The sequence below is a fragment of the Solanum pennellii genome, chromosome 9 (assembly GCF_001406875.1).
Source record: "Solanum pennellii chromosome 9, SPENNV200".
NCBI classification, from domain to species: Eukaryota; Viridiplantae; Streptophyta; class Magnoliopsida; order Solanales; family Solanaceae; genus Solanum; species Solanum pennellii.
The window spans coordinates 13,436,776-13,455,088 of NC_028645.1; the positions used below are offsets into that span (position 1 = coordinate 13,436,776).

At 36.6% G+C, this 18,313-nt stretch overlaps 1 protein-coding gene and 1 pseudogene across 1 annotated transcript in view; both read left to right on the top strand.

Annotated features, from left to right (window-relative positions):
• Positions 1 to 10,516, top strand: part of LOC107030003 — a 38,655-nt gene extending 28,139 nt beyond the window's left edge. Inside the window, exon 7 of the mRNA XM_027911936.1 lies at positions 9,705 to 10,516. The gene's annotated coding sequence lies outside the window, so the exon portion shown is untranslated. The remainder of the gene's footprint in view (positions 1 to 9,704) is intronic.
• On the top strand, positions 9,386 to 10,516 carry LOC107030004 (annotated as a pseudogene).
• Positions 10,517 to 18,313: the final 7,797 nt, after the last annotated feature.

An 18,313-nucleotide genomic window follows, 5' to 3' on the forward strand; every position in this document is an offset into this window, starting at 1 on the left:
CATCTATGAAAAAATAAAGATATTTCCATTGGAAGGAAAACCATGGGACCTCCTTAAAGATTGGGATGTGAGCTGGTGTCTTCATCTTGGGAGCAATAATAATTTCAATTACGAGTTTGTTGAGATCTTGTCATACTATGTTGGTGAAATGATGTGCATACTGAATACTTGGATAAAGCAAAAGGCTCTACTTGCCTTTTGCATCGAGTAGGAGATCCATTTTTAGTTCCGGCAAAGCATATGCTTAGATTCTCTCATAGAATTCTCTCTATGAAGATGACATGGATGGAGAGGAATGATTTTCCTGAAGGATCCTTTAAACTAGACCCTTCATCATATCTCTTTTCTCATATATGAATTGTAACATCAAAACATATCCTTTGCAAGAACTAGAAATGGATCTCCTTCTCGATGGAAAACACAAGTAAAAACTTTTACTTTACCCAAGTATGCAACATGACCACCAATAGCATTAACATGGTCTGACAAGACCTCAACAAACTCATAGTTGAACTTTTGATCTATCATGAGATTAGGACGCTAGTTCATATACATGTATTCAACGAGGTCCCATGTTTTTTCTTCCAATGTTAATATCTCTATTACATAGTAGTTGTTTCCACTCATTGCAGATACCAAATATGTTAGCATACGATGATCTTAAGTGTCTTCTAAGTTCCCTAATCTTTACCTTGTACAAGAAGCTAGAAATCCCTCATATAGTCATTTGGTTTCACCTTTATTTAGCGTCTCTAGAACTAGCCTTGTTATGTGCAATTTAAATGCAGGAGACAAAATCTTCTTGATGATTGCATTGAATCTAGGAATGGCATCCAGGTTATCATTAGCAGCCAATACCTTCCCAACCTTATAGCAGTGCTCATACTTTTCCTTTTTAAAATCGCAAAAATCTAGATTTGTGTATTCAGATGTTTATTACCCAACCATGGTAGAAGGCCCTACATATGAACGAAGATCAACACTTCCTTTTGCAGTCTGAGCTTTATGCTCTATGTTCTTTGAGCTCTCTTTAGAGGAGAATTATTACACCTCAGACTCCTTATTAGGAGAGGGATATCTTAACTCCATAAATCTCTTGGAATTGTGTTCTTCTTCATCACTTAGATAATGGAAATGTTATCTTCTACACTGTTTTTACTAGTTTCATTCAATTTCTTAATGAGTATGACCCACAACGATTAGAACTTTCTGTCAATTCTTCTAATATTATATTTTATTTAATTTGATGAGTAAGAGTCATGAGGATAAATTTTAAACTTTAATTGATTCTATTTGATGAGTAGGTGTCTGAAGGATAAATTTGAAATTTCAGTTCTTGCGATATTTGCTGGAGTATTTAATTTGATGAGCTAATAGAGTAAAATTGAAATTTATTTAATTTAATTTAACGAGTAGGAGTCAAGAGAGTTGGTCTTGAATTTTAGTTTTAGTGATATTTTTCATGTATTTAATCCAATGAGTAGGAGTTGTTGCATCTCTACTTTATACGAATAGGGTGAAACATAGTGGTAACTAAAAAAATAATATAACTCATTCAATTAAATTAAATTTTAAAAGAAATTTAAGAATAAAGGAGTTATAAAAGATATTTTATCTAATTTTAGTATCTAGACAGGAACCCAATTAATTAATTACAGAAAAAATATCCTCAAAATCAATAGATTCTAGGTAAGGTTAAATTATTTTTGAAGAGAAGGTGTTTTGACATTTTTCGAATCCAAAAAATAAGTCTCAGCTAAATTTATTTATTTCAAATTGAGGAGGAGATAATAAATGAATGTAATAATAATGTATACATAAAACCTGTCTCATTAACATTGGAGGCCTTGGAAATTAACGGTAATTTCTTTATCAGTCAAACTTAACTTGTAATGTAAGAAAAATTATAAATGCACATATATTAAATTAATGAAAAATCTAGGTGGAAAAATTATCATTTATATGTTAAATATTAAATAAAATAATCAACAATAATATTTTTAGTTTGAAATAAAAATCAAAATAAAGTTAATAAAATATGAAATGAATCAACCAATTACAATATAGATTTGAACAATGAATTAGAGGAATAATTTACAAATAATTATAAAAATTTGAACAAAGGAACATGAAAACATAGAGTTAAAGCATTATTGAGTCAGTGAAAACAAAAATAACAAAAATTTTGCAGTAAATTAGCACCAACAATAACTTAATAAGTAAAAACAAATAATTAAACAATGAAATCAATGCAAACCCCAAAATAGTAATAAATGTATATACATGTAGATAAAATTAAAAACAATAAAGACGCTGAATTATACACCTACATAGATGTAAAAATACAAAATTAATAGGGTTACCGAAGTGTTGCTTTTCCGAGCAGGTCTAAAGGTGAAAGGCTTGTAAGAGTTGCTAGTTTATTCTTTTGGATCTGGCGGCATGTGTCAAGAGTCTCGTTATTTTTTCCAGTAATGGCTTCATTATGCAAACTCGAAGCTCGCTGCTTGCTACAGTTAACGTCTTACTGGTTCACGTGAAAAAAGAGAAAATGAAGAGGGGGGATGGTGTTTGGTGAATGAAAATGGAAGAAAGTTTGAGATTGTTTAGGTTGTTAATTGGTGGAGCAGTTTGTTGAGAGGTGGTTGTTTAGAAGATGGTTTATTGGTTTTTTACTGATTGTTTCAATGAGGTGATTGAGGTTTTTTGGGGGTTATTGATGGTGGTTTTGGCTGGTTGTCACTGGAAAAATAATAGGGACTTTGGGTGGCGACTGCTCTTTTAGAATAGGATAGAAAAATATTTTAGGGTTTTTTATCTACTTGAAAATGTCTCATCACCCACTTTATTTTTTGTCCTTATAAAAACTTGAATAGGGAATAGCTAGACTGTGCTAAAAATACAAAAATTAATATTAATAAAAGTAACAAATGAAATGAAAATTAACAAATGTAATGAATTAAATGAATTGCATGTAACAAATGCAATTTACCGAAAAAATAATAATTTCATCAAATGGAGTCACTATATAAGCATATTCAACCAATTATTACAAAAAATATAATCAAAATTTATTGATAAAATTGTAAATTTTGTGAAATAATTATAAGTATCGATAAATTATTTAATATAATATATAAAAAATGTATTTTTAACTTTTGAATGAATAAAACCTATAAGTTATATATTTTGAAAATGTTAGGCCAAAATGTTAACAACTGTCTCTTTCGTTGAATATATTTGATGTAAGAATCATAGACAAGGAAAACTATCAAATCCAGTTTTGGCCGAACACATGACCTTCAAATAAAAGTGTAGTTTAAATGTGATGGAAGTCACTCCTTGTACGACCCAAACCGCTGTTATTGACACCTACAAACCATTACTACAACCCAACCAAGCAACTTAACGAAAAACTATCCAGTTAAAGATATAGAAACAATTTTAAATAACCAAATTATTTATTAAGGACTATACAAATGACCTAACACGAATGCGAAAATATAACTTTTAAAACCTGAAATTCGTTGTACAAACACTCCATTATCGACAAGTCTGAGAACAAAGGGTACAACCCCAAAACTAAACAACACTTTGAAAAATAGAATTAGTTCGAAAATAGTGAACTTAAACAAAGGAGAACTCAAGGCCGCCCTGAGATCTAGCTCACCCTTGAATTCTAAACGGTCATTTCTCTTCTAAATGAGATCAATCAATAGCCGCTGGAAGATGCGTTGTACTCAACATTAATAAGACCAAGAGCAGTATCAGTACACAACCACAGTGTACTGTTAGGATCAAGCGGCTATCCCAATAAATGAAACACATGTAAGTAACGACAACATTATAAAACATGAATATACCTAACATATTCAATATCAATATCATTCACATACACTAACAATTTCAAAATTCTCAACAATATACAATTAAATCATTGTAGAGGAGCAAATAGTCTTTCAATATCAATAATCATTAGCTATGAACGTAATCATCAGAAGAAGATACACAACACAATTGAATGGTCCTCTCACGAAACCCAATTCAATGGTCCTCTTATGGAACCAAACCTAAACTGCTAGTTTGTTGGAACGTGACAATCTGATCCCATATTTATGCCAGAATGTGGCAATCGATTTCATATTTATGCTAAAATGTTGCAATCCTATCCAATATTCATGCCACAAAATGGTAAACAATCAAAGTTAGTATGCCGGAACGTGACAATCTGATCTCATTCACAAACCACAATCACAAACACAAGTACATCGTCAAAATCATACAACAAAACCTGATTTAGGGAATAGAAGTATTCAATTATCCTTATTTATAAATAGGGTGACAAATAATGCAAAGTTTGCATACATACATGCATTATAATGAAATAATTACAAATATATATCACACCAACATAAAATCAAAACAATCACCTACATTGAATCCCCTAAGGCATTCAAATCTTCCCTTTCTGAATTCTTTCCACTTGTTATAGGTCTACAAACAATAATTTATATGCAAGGATCAACAATCAATGGTCTAATTATCCATAGTATATCAAATTAAATAACTCTAGACCAAACTCAAGATCCTAATACTGAATTTAGAGATTTTTCCACCAAAAATTCTAGATCAAAACCCTCCCCCATCAATATTGACCCATTCTATTACGTTCTACGGATTGAAAAATGGATTCCAGGAGTTAAAAACATATCTTTAACATCACAAATGGTGAAAAAAGGTAAAAATTGCCTGGGGTCATTTGTTGTCTCAAAAAATTGAAAAGTGTAACATAAGGTCGTTTAGGGGTTTTATTATAACATGTGTCTGTCCCGCTACAGCGGCCCTCATCCTGTTGTATGGATGATGCCAGAGAACCTCAAGATTCCTCTATACCGGAATTTTCAAAACAGTGAGCACTTCTTTTGTATCTAAAAATTTAAGTCGTGTCTTCTCCGCCACAATGGTCCCCATCCGGCTACAACGACAATATTCTCGCTAGAGTAGCAGTAACGGAATCAATGAGTCTCTTGAAGGAATTCCAAAATCTCCTTTCACAATGCACCTCTAACCAATGACACTCAGAAAATACCTTTCACGTTAAGATCATTTCCCAGAGATATACTCATCCAAATTCAATTATATAAAGTTGTACGGATTCCTTATTGTCTTATATATCCACTCATGTAATCAAATTCACAATTATATCTCTCATTCATTACTAGATTTCACTACACTTTAACGACTCTTATATTTGTCCAAATCTGGACTAGGTTGGGAAATTTCAAGTTACTACAAAAATGTTTTCTCGCCCCAATTAATTCTTTTTGGCTTTTCCCTAATGACGGAATGAGGTCTTTACAATAGATACCAATGTATTCATCATTGATCCCCGAGTGATGAACTACGAGAATACTAGCTAATGTAGGGGTAGAGAAGTATCGAAATCGTCGAATTACTAGGGATATAGCTATGGCAATAATAGTTCGCACCGTAGTCAGTTTTGCAACCGGTGCAAAAGTCTCCTCATAGTCTACTCCATACTCTAGTTTGTTGCCAAGGACCACCAATCGAGCTTTTTACAGATCATGGTTCAATCAAAATGAAGTTTAATTGAATAAACCCATTTACATCCACTTAGACGGACATTTGGAGGATAAGAAATAACATCCCATGTGTTACTTTCTTTACGAGCCAAAAGTTCCTCCATTGCTTTTTGTGAACATTAAAGCTTTGAAGCTTGTGAGTAACCTTTTTGGAATAGAAATGGTGGATAAAGTAGTAGAAAAACCAACAGTTTAGGAGTTTAAGATACTCTAGTAGATCACCGAGGTGGCTCAAGAGGAGCAGACCTTGAAGAAAGCTCATATTCTTGTTGTGGAGCAGTCTCACATGGCAGATTTGTTTCAAGAAGGGGAAAATTTGGCCAACATCGTTCATACACAAATCCTTTTTTGAAGCGCTTAGAAGACAACGACAAATGCTCAAAAGTTGGAATAAGAGGAGAAACAAAAGATGACTCAACATGAGTAGGCAAGAAATATTGATTCTCAAAGAATATAACATTTCTAGAAATACGAAATTTATTAGAACTTTGATCATAGAAAATATAACCTTTATGCGAAGTAGCCCATCAAAGCTTTTTTAATAGACTAAACATCGAGTTTATTGCGTTGTGAAGGAGGCAGGTGGACAAAACAAACACAACCAAACGTATGAAAACTATGATAGTGAGGATGCTTATGAAAAAGGCGGTAATATGGATACTCAAGATTTAACACTTTAGATGGAAGTCTATTAATAAAATAGACAGAAGTAGACAAAGCTTCAACCCAAAATTTAGATGGAACAGAGGACTCAATAAATTATGTATGTGTGACATCTAAAAGATGACGACTTTTATGCTCAACAACCCCATTTTGTTGTGGCATAAATAGGTAAGAGAGTTGTCATACGATTTCTTTCTCAAGCAAGAAATTTTTTAATTCACAAGACATATATTTTCTACCAGAATCATATCTTAATATTTTGATGCGTGTGGAAAACTGAACCTCAACGTAAGCCAAAAATTGCTTGAATATTGAAAACACTTCATATTTAGATCAAAGAAAATACCCCCATGTAAACGGACTGTAGTCATCTATAATTGTCATACAACACTTCAAATGAGCATGACAAATAATTGGAAAAAGTTCCCAAAAATCACTATGAGTGACACCAAACACTTTGCAGCACGACTACCAAAATTAGGAAAAGGAAGAGTTTTACTTTTGCCTAATTTACAAGTAGAAAAATCAGAGGAAGCAGCTGAACATAGATTTTTATTTCTCAATAAACCATATTTGGAAAAATGAGACAACACAATCGAATTTGGATGTCCTAGATGTTTATGCCAAACCTCTTTCTTTGTATTCGTAGAAGCAAAGGATAGAACACAAGGAAAAGATAAGTGTATAGGGAACAATCTTCAAACTTTAGGCCTCTTTGCGATCATCGTCCCCAACACCTAATCCTGCACTAGGCAACCATTACAAGAAAAAATCACATTATAATTGTTATAGACCAATTAGCCAACTTAAATAAGACTAGTAAAGAGATTTGGTGGTACAAAAATACTCTTGAAAGTTTCAATAATATCCTCAACCATGGTAATGGTAAATTACTACCATTGGAAACCTAAATTTTTGATGGACAATTATACTCACGAATGTTTTGATTATATTAGTTTAGTTGATCGTATTATTGGAAGCGTCAGAATCAACAAGCAAAAATTTAGATATTATCTTGCAGCCCCAAGCTGAATATGTCGACAAGATCATTTGTTGTACCATTTCAAGAGTAAGTACTTGTCCGACTAAAGACGAGTTCTCTGTAGTGGAACCACTTTTTCCAACTAGAAAATCATTTGCCCTATGGTTTTGAGGACATGTGTGACACTCTTTGGAATGTGCCCTTGCCTCATACAATAATTACATAACTTCTTGCCACAATTGCTAGCAATATGACCATATTTTTTGCAACTGTAGCATTGAGTTCTAGCCATATTCATGTCCTTTCCTTTCCCTTGATCTATAAATGCAACATTGACAACATGTCCTTGATTAAAAGCATTTTGTGTGAAGAGACGCTGCTCTTCAAGATATAATTCCCTAAAAGAGACATCCGATGAGGGAGATGGATCACGGTTCATCAAGTTGGAGCGAACACTTCAAAAATAAGATTGTAATTTCATCAAAAGTTGATCTCACTTGCTTTGTTCATGAAATTCTTGAATGACGGAGGGAGATTCATAAGGTATTTTAGTATAAACGATATCGTAAACTCAGCGCATGAAGTCTGAATCCAGAGAAATAATCTTGAACAGAGAGACTTCCTTGAGAATACATAGCAATTTCATACTTTAACTGAAAGTTCCTTGCATTGTTGGTTTTGGTTGTAAACCTTTTGTAGATAAACTCATATGTCCTTTGTTGTCTTGTATAGACTGAAATTAAGAACAATAAGAGGGTCAATTGACCAAAAAATCAATGTCATCATCCAAGAATCTTTAACCTTCCTTTGACCGAGCTTTGTAGGATTAGTCGGAATAGGATCACTTCCATCTATATGTCCCTATAATTATTTCTCGGTAAGTAATAGTTTCAATTGAAATTCCTAGGCAGAGTAGTTTTTTCCAGTGAAAGGAAAATGGAAGGACTCAAACTGATATGACGACATGTTTTTGACAAGATAAGGAAGATTGAAATGCAACGATACAAAATAACCAGAATTACCAAGACTAAGATTCCAAGATGCCTGAAATTCCAAGATATTTAGGACTAACTGTTTAAAAAACAATAAGTAGAACCAAAACATTCAATATATATATATGCATATATGAAAGAAACCACAGACGGAAGACACTATGAATCAAAGAACTAAAAAAGGTTGTGATACCAAGCCAATTTTGCTGAATGAGTTTGCTTAAATGAGAGTTCTTGCATTAAATAGAAAGAACTGTGATTTACATTCATAAAATCTATTATATATCCCAAAATATATGTTATTCCTAATTGTAATATCTATGAGAATATGCTACATAAATCTATGCTATCTCCTATCATCATTACACAAATATTTAGAACTATAACATAGATATGTGCAAATATTTAGAATATGTCCAATCATGCTAACAACTTAAATATTTTTGATACATACATTACATTGTCAAGCACATTTTATATTAATGAAAAGTATTCCTCTGAAATATGAAAGTGCTATATTTTTTTAATTTTTGGTTTTGTTGCACAAAAAAATATGAGTCATAGAGATATTTTAAGTATAAGAAAGAAGTTCAAGAAAATTTTCATGGAAATAGTTGATCAAAAGTAAATGTCAAGATATGACACCTCAGTCTAGCTCAACCCTAAAAGATAGCTCGTGGGGTTGAATTTGGGTAAGGTGTCATATTGTTACATGGTATCAAAGCGAGGTTCACTCTTTGTAGTTTTCTTCTTTGTAATTATAAAACCTTCCGTCCATTAGAAAAGGTAAAGAACGTAGATGCTTTCCTTATATGTTTCGTATCTCTTGGAATCTATGTGGGTAGTATACCACTTGTATCTTCACGTTTGATCGTTTTACCAGTTACTTATTACTTCTCTTAGTATACGTAGCCTATTTAAAAGAATACATGTCTTGTTGCGATTGCTTTTGTTTACTAAATGTAAGGGGTTACAAAAGTGTTTTCTTAAATGTTTTGTATCTATGTGAATCTATGTGGGTAGAATACAACTTATTTATGGTTGCTTTTGACATATATTGACACTCAACCTGGACTAGGGAGGAGGAAAAAATCGTTCAAAATATCCTAGCAATATACTTTAATGGTAACAATCTACTCACGAAGATGGAAGAAGAACTTCCTGGAATAACAGTTGATGAGATCAAGGATTACTATAATATACTCTTAGAAGATATCAATGACATTGACTCTGGACGCGCTCCATTACATAATTATCCAGAAATGTAATGCAATGCCATACAAAATATGAAAGAAGATGTTGAATGGCAAAGAGGGACTCCTAGGGCAAAAGAGGAACATATGTTGGTTTCTTGGTACAGATTTTGAGGCTTTACTCGGTCGCCTTTTTTGGGTGTCTTGTCATTTTTATGTTTTAATGTTTCTTTTGAGATGATAATGTATATTTGTATCTTTCCTGCTATAGGTCATTTCTCCAGGGCTTAAATATATATGGAAAATGTGACTAGAGAAGTATATCTAGGCACTGATGATAACAAGAACGCAATGCAAGTGACTTCCCATGCCCAGAATTATTTCAAGCGCGTTGAAGCCAACAAGAGAGGGAACAAAACAGCAAGAGCAAAATCAAGTGTCCTTCATATAACTGGCGTGGATCGGAAATGGGTTATAATTCCGCAGTTCCAATCACTATGGATATGATTGGACCTACTTGCGAGGGATCACAAGCAATGCTGGACACTAGCAGATGACAGCAGTAGTCTGATGAGAGCTCTCAGGCGAATATGCTATTGTGAGTGTTAATGCTAGCAGTGGAAACTCAGGTCATTCGATCCCTAAAATTGAGAGTGAATTTGAAGCATTACTCAGTCAGCCCATGGACGAAGACAATCATATCGATTTTTTATTTGATGTTTGGATTGCACAAACTTCTGATGCTGGGATAGAACCAACTGCTCAAACAGGATTTTCCGGTTATGCAGCTGCAGGGGATGCTCCATCTCAGTTACCTCCTTTGCTCCCTCATCTTAATGGAGTATGGCACAGTTTAGACACTCGCCGTTGATGATGAAGGAACTTTTTAATCTGCATGATCTGTTCACAGATCATATGCTCTAATTTGCTGCACTTATTTTTTGAAGAATTAATTCAATTATGTTACAAAATACTTGTCTTCTTTATCTTTTCTGAATTTTCTTTAGACAGTATTTCTAGACAGGTGGATTTTTGTTGGAATATTTTTGAAAAAAAAATTAGCAATATATTTTTTGTGCATAATTACATTCTGACTTGATACATATGAAAGACTAGAGTAGTCCAACCCCCATACATTAGGGATCAATTTGATTATTAAAGTCCGCTGACTATCGAGAAGCTGATTGTTGTTTACAGAAGAAACTCATATCCAAGCGTCTTTTAATTTGTCAAATGACATTTCTACAATGAAATGTCTAGACATTATTGATGCCTTTCCTAAGGAGCAATTAATCTACATGCACCTAGTCATTTTGTTCTGCATATGGTTTCTTAAGCTCAAAAGATTTGAGTGGAACATAAAATAAAGAATTCAGTTTGAGAAAAATAAGTGTATTTTAATTTATCTGCTTTAGTAAACTTCATGTGTTTTTTTTTTAATGAATTCAAAGCTAATCATAACTTAGTACTCATGTTGGTTTGCATGGTTGATAAGAAAATGTAAATTAAAATAGATGAGGTTGTGGGGATTCGAACCCACAACCTCTTGAATAGATGAGAGAGTTAGGAGAACAATAAAGGAGGAAAAATAAATAAGGTGAGTGGGGATTGAACCCACAACCTCTTGCATAAGTGAGAAAGTTAAGAGATAAATTAAAAGAAAAAGAAGGAGCTTGTGGAGGATTGATCCCACAACCTCCTTGCCTCAAGAACGAAAAAGAGAGGAGAAAAAGAAAGGAAAATATTATAGGAGTGATGTGCATCGAACTAGGGTCCCCCAAATTTGAAAAATGCAATTATAAAGTTTACTATAAGCTTAAGTGTTACTCAAGGGATTCGAAATCGGGTTCCCTTGTCCAATTTCGTATCGACACATAAGTCAAACGTAAGCAAATATTTAATCAATGCTGACTCTAAAGATCGAAATCAATATCTTTGCATATCTACAAGATGCATAAATCTTGTACCATATAATCTTGGGTAAATATGAATCATTTAGACAAACTATGAATGAAGCCTCATGGCTTGTATGTGTGGACTCATAATTCTAGCATACATTTAAAAGTAAGTGAACCAAAGATGTTATGTGATGAGATAATGAAACCCCAGAGGGGTTAAGTAAGAGTGTTACACACACTAAAGGGCCAAGTGCATTGGCAAACGATGAAATGAATATTCACGTAAAGTGGTGAGTAATTATGAAAAGCAAATGTGCTAAAGCTAATGAATATGGTGACAACATGATAAGAGGCTAATGTGAAAGATGAGAGCAATCTAAGATGAGTCTAAGTAAATGTTACCAAAATGTACTCATTTTTGAAAGTGTAAAGTTAATGAAGAGACTAGTCTCTATGAACACTCTAATGAAAGTATTGAAGTTAATGCATACTTAATACTAATGATGAGATAAGAAATCATCTAATGAGCTATGATGTCCTCATTCTAGAAGCCAGCTTCCATGATGTATGAGTTGAATGTAATGGAACTTTATACTAAGCACCGACAGGCTAGCTATGAGCGGTGATGCCTTCTTTCAGGAAGGGCTGAGGTTCACGTAAATCTCATGAGATGAGACTGTCCGCCATGCCGGGTATGGGACTCCTTATATCTCCTAGTCTTTGAACCTATACTGCAAATATAGGGATCTAGCAGGGTTCGACTCCCTATATACGCTAGCATGTTCAGGTAATTCTGGCTGGTGATTCCACCTTTTTTCGGTGTGGGGGCAGACACTGGATTTCATGATGCTCACTTTATCTATGTCGGTTAAGGTTAAAGTTTCCAAAGAAAGAATGAGGCCAACCTCAGTGAATGCACATAATGAAATGAACGATACCAAAGGTGTTAGGATAGGATAATCAAGAGGTGAGCTAGACTTAAGTAATGACACTAGGTTATTCTTTGTCATTGCATAGCGAACCCGATGAGAGTCTTAAACTAAATCCTAGGTATGACTGGTAGTTGCACTAGTATATTAAAGAATGAAAAATGAAGTATGTATGAATGAATGAAGCAGACTCTGTGTTAGCTAAAGAATGCCCCCTAGTTGAGGTCCCATGTGTTGAGCACTCATTTTGGAAAGTCCTAATGTCAAGTCCATGATTCAAAGGTCTCATGGCATATGAAAGAATGATATGAACTATGTGATATTATATGTGCAATATATTATGTGTTGTTTGCAAAATGATAAGTATGATGATGCATGTTACTCTCAGGGCATGACTTTCCTAATCCAAATTTGGCAAGTCCACTGACTTGACTTTTCACCGTTAAGATAGAGATCTTCTTAATCATGCATGTCCTTGGTGTGTGATTGCATATGCCCATACTTATTAAAAGTGTGTACTAATACCATACAACTCTACATTTTAGGTGCAGGCACAGGTGGACGTTAGAGCTTACACGTCGACGCTGAAGCTATCCGAAGGTGGAGCATTCATCCGGACTTGGTAGGCCCTCATGCTTTCGAGGATGCTTGCCCATTATATTCTAGCTTAGATATAGGTTTGAGTTAGTGGAGTATGTTCCACTAGCATTTCCTTCCCAAATTATTTCATACATTGTATTGGTGTCGTTTTGGCAAGTTTACGTTTAATGCAATATTGAACTATTCCTTTCATTTGATGATCTTAATATTAGATGGTTGATGGTAAACTCCTATGATGTTAAGTATAATATGTTTCATAAGAAATAAGTAAATAAAAAGTTCAAATTTTCCGCTAAAATTAACCTAACGATGACGTAAGTAGGCTTGTCTGCGACCTCTGAGAGGTCAACGATGCCGGTCTCGTCTGGGGTCTAGACTCCGATCGTGACAAAGTTGGTATCAGTGCACGGGGATAAATTATGAGGATAATAAGTTCACATCAACCATATCGAGTAGCTTCTAAGTCATGGTAGTGAAGTGCATCACTATCCTAAATTAGAGACTGCATGATGTGTAGGAAAATTTCCCTTCTTCTGCTCTTATCGTGCTCTATCTAATGTCTGATTCCTTCGTGTTATGAGCGTATCTAACATTTCTATTTTTTTATAAAGTGAACACAAGGAGGAATGCTGGTCAAGGGAGAGGAGGAGCAACTGCTGAGGGTAACCAAGTTCCACCCCAGGCTCCAGTTAAAGGAATGGCCATGCCAGTTAATCCAGTTGGGTTGACTGATGCGGAGGTGCGGACCGCTATGGCTCCGATTACTCAAGCCATTACTGTGCAGGCCCAGGATATGACGGCCTAGGCCAACAGACAGGATGTTCAGTGGGAGAACCCACCCGTACGTAGCATGGCAGATAGACTATGGGATTTTACGAGGATAAATCCTCTGATTTTCATAGGGTTCAAGACTTCAGAGGATCCCCAAGAGTTTATGGATGAGGTACATAATATCTTGGTAGCCATGGGGGCCACAGATACTGAGAAGGTTGAGCTGTCTTCCTATCAGCTCAAGGATGTTGCACATTCTTGGTGCAAGATGTAGAAGGATATTCGAGTTTTGGGCGGAGTTCCGGTCACGTGGGAGCTATTTAAGACAGCCTTCCTGGAGAGATTCTTCCCTAGGGAGATGAGGGAGGCCAAGGTTGAGTTTATCAACCTTAAACAGGGATCGATGATAGTCAGGGAGTATTCCCTGATGTTTGTGAAATTATCCAGGTATGCCACTTCCATTGTATCTAACATCAAGGATAAGATGAGTAGGTTCCACATGGGAATCACAAGAAATCTGGAGGAGGAGTGTCGGGCTGGGATGCTCCACGATAACATGGACCTCTCCAGGTTGATGGTGCATGTCCAACAGGTAGAGGACAGCCGGAAGAAGATAGGCGTTCGTGATGTTAGGAGGCCTTAACCTTCTAATCAGGCACGTCCTAGTAATGGTGGCAATGGGAAATACTTCGGCGTCCGTGAGCAGCCTCGATTCAAAAAGGGGCATCAGAATTCAGGGATCTCTAACTTTAAGAGGAGTGCAGCACCTAGAGGAGGTAGACCCGAGCCCAAGATGGTCAATGGAGGTGTTGTGCAGCATCCCAGAAAGGACAGTGCCAAGTCTGGTCGTGCTCACAGTGGAGATCGCAGACAGGGCACTAATGCCTGCTTCGGATGCGGTAAGAATGGGCACATAGTCAAGGACTGCCCACAGAACAGGGGTTACGCTGGAGGTAATGCTCAGCCTTAGGCTAATCCACATGGTGCACCAGCAGCTGAGCCTCCTAAGAGGAACAGGTTCTACTCCCTGAAGGGAAGGGAGGAGCAAGAGTAGTCTGCTGATATGGTCACAGGTATGCTGCAAGTATTCTCAACTTCTGTTTATGCCTTACTTGATCTAGGGTCTACGCTTTCCTTTGTAACTCCTTTGCTTGCTCTAACTTTTGAGATATTGCCTGAAGTTTTGCATGATTCTATAGTGGTTAGTACACCTTTAGGAGATAATGTAAGAACTGATAGAGTATACAAGGATTGCCCAATAGTTGTATGTGGTAAGACTATGTGTGCAGAATTGGTTGAGTTACCAATGAACAATTTTGATGTTATTCTTGGCATGGACTGGATTCATAGTTGTTGTGCTTATATGGATTGTCGTGGTAGGGTTATGAAATTTTGTTTCCCTAATGAAGTAGAGCTCGTCTGGGAGGGGTACAATCTGAGTCATCCTAATCCCTTGATTTCGAACCTTAAGGCCAATAAAATGATGTCCAGGGGATTATTGTGTCACCTTGTGAGTGTTAATCATTTATATCATGAAATTCCTTCCATAGACTCAGTTCCTGTAGTGAATGAGTTCCCAAATGTGTTTCCTGATAATTTTTCTGGAGTTCCTCCCCCTCGAGAGATTGACTTTGGTATTGACTTAGAACCCGATACTAAACCAATTTCGATTTCTCCTTACAGAATCGATCCATCTGAACTCTAAGAGTTGAAGTTGCAGTTAAAAGATCTCACTGATAAGGGTTTCATTCAGCCAAGCATATCCCCTTCGGGCGCTCTAGTGTTGTTAGTGAAAAAGAAAGATGGAACCCTTAGAATGTGTATCGATTATCGGCATCTCCACAAAGTCACTATCAAGAATAAGTATCCACTTCCTAGAATAGATGACTTGTTCGACCAACTCCAAGGGTCTAGTTTCTTCTTGAAGATTGATCTTCATTCAAGGTTCCATCAGCTTAGGGTTAGGGATGAATATATTCCTAAGACAACCTTTCGTACCCGTTATGGTCATTACGAGTTTCTAGTTATGCCATTTGACTCACTAATGCACTTGCTGCATTTATGGATCTCATGAGTAGAGTCTTCCATGAATACCTTGACTCTTTCATCATAGTATTCATTGATGACATTCTCATCTACTCTAAGACCAAGAAAGAGCATGAACGGAATTTGAGACTAACCTTGCAGGTACTTAGACAACATCAGTTGTATGCCAAATTCAGCTAGTGCAAATTCTAGCTTAGATCAATGACCTTCCTAGGTCGTGTAGTGTCCGACAAAGGTGTAGAGGTAGACCCAAGAAGACTGAGGCTGTTAAGAACTGGCCGAAACATCTTGCTCCCACGGATATTTGAAGCTTCTTGGGATTGGCTGGTTATTATTGCACGTTCTTGGAGGGTTTTTCTTGCATTGCTGCCCAATTCACAGCTCTGACGAAGAAGAAAGTCAAGTTTGAATTGGCGGAGACTTGTGAAAAAGGTTTCTAGGAGCTCAAGGACAGACCCACTTCACCCCCGGTGCTTACTTTGCCTTAGTGTGGTGAGAATTACACTGTTTATGGTGATGCATCTAGGGTTGGTTTGGGTTGTGTTCTTATGCAAGATGGTAAGGTGATAGCTTATGCGTCCAGACAGCTCAGGGTTGATGAAAAGAATTATCCCACTAATGACCTGGAGTTGGTAGCTGTGGTATTTGCACTGAAACTGTGGAGGCACTACTTGTATGGAGTGCATATGGATGTGTTCAAAGACCACAAAAGTCTCTAGTACGTGTTCACACAGAGGGAGTTGAATCTACATCAGCGAAGGTGGTTGGAGCTGTTGAAGGACTATACATGAATGTCGACTACCATCCAGGTAAGTCTAATGTAGTAGATGATGCGTTGAGCAGGATGAGCATGGGAAGTACAGCCCATGTTGAGGATGAGAAGAAGGAGTTGGTGAAAGATATACAGAGACTGGCCAGACTGGGTGTGCGGTTAGTTGACTCTACTATTGGGAGTGTTTCAATTCATCCTTAGTAGTTGAAGTCAAGAAGGGTCAGCATCTTGATCCTGTGTTTATGGAGCTGAAGGACTCACTGTTGGTTAAGATGAATGAGTCTTTTTCTTTGGGAGGTAACGGCATACTTAAGTACCAAGACAGATTGTGTGTATTAGATGTGGATGATTTGGGGACCAAGATTGTTGCAGAGGCCCATGGTTCCAGATATTCCATACATCCAGGTTCCACAAAGATGTATCATGATCTTAAAGAGATCTATTGGTGGGATGGCATGAAGAAGGACATTGCTGAGTATGTGGCCAATTTTCCAAATTGTCAGCTGGTGAAGGCAGAACATCTTAAGCCTGATGGTCTTACTCACATTATCGAGGTTCCGAAGTGGATGTGGGAGGCCATTAATATGGACTTCATGGTTGATCTTCCGAAGACTACGAGACAGCATGACTTCATATGGGTTATTGTGGACATGATGACTAAGTCTGCCCACTTTATCCCTGTGAAGTCTACTTACAGAGCCGAGGATTATGTGATACTCTACATTGATGATATTGTACGATGGCATGGGATTCCTTTGTCTATTATTTCAGATAGAGGAGCTTAGTTCACTTCACATTTTTGGAGATCCTTCCAGAAGAGCTTAGGCACGCAGGTAAAGCTTAGTACTGCCTTTCATCCTCTAACTGATGGGCAGGCAGAGCGCATCATTCATACATTGGATGACGTGTTGAGAGCGTGTGTGATTGATTTTAGCGACAGTTGGGACGACCATCTGCCTTTGATAGAGTTCTCGTATAATAACAGTTATCATTCCAAATTGGGATGGCACCGTTTGAGGCACTATATGGTAGAAGGTTTAGGTATCCCGTTTGTTGGTTCGAGGTTGGAGAGTCATCCATTTTGGGTCCAGAGATCATTCACGAGGCCTTAGAAAAAGTCAAGGTGATTAGGAACAGGTTGGCTACTACTTACAGTCGGCAGAAGTCATATGCAGACAATAGAAAGAGAACCTTAGAGTTTGATGTTGTTGACCAGGTCTATTTGAAAATATCACCTATGAAGGGGGTGATGAGGTTTGGCAGGAAGGGGAAGTCTAGTCCGAGATATGTTAGGCCATATGAGATCCTACAGCGTGTGGGTGAGGTGGCCTATGAGTTGGCCTTGCCTGCGGAGCTAGCCTCTGTTCATCCATTCTCTCATGTATCTATGTTAAAGAAGTTCCTAGGTGATCCAGCATCGATTCTACATGTTGAAGGTTTGGGGGTCTATGAAAACTTGTCTTATGAGGAGGTACCTGTGGAGATTTTAACCGAGAGGTCAAGCGGCTAAGAAACAAGGAGGTTGCCACAGTGAAGGTATTGTGGAGGAACCATCTTGTTGAGGTTGCTATGTGGGAGGCCGAGGTCGATATGAAATCCCGCTATCCTTATATTTTCAGTCCCTGAGGTTAGACTTCCTACTTTTAAGTCAAAGTTTCCTTATCTCTCCATTCTTTATTGTTATTGCTTGATTGTGCATAGTGATTATGTTATGATATGACTAACGTTGTGCTAGATTATAAGAAGTGTCATTCAGGGACAAATGTTCCTAAGGAGGGATAATGTACCAACCTTAAAATGGCTATGCTAAGTAACACTTAATGTGTCTAGAATGCCTACGATTTGACCGGGTTCACACGGATTG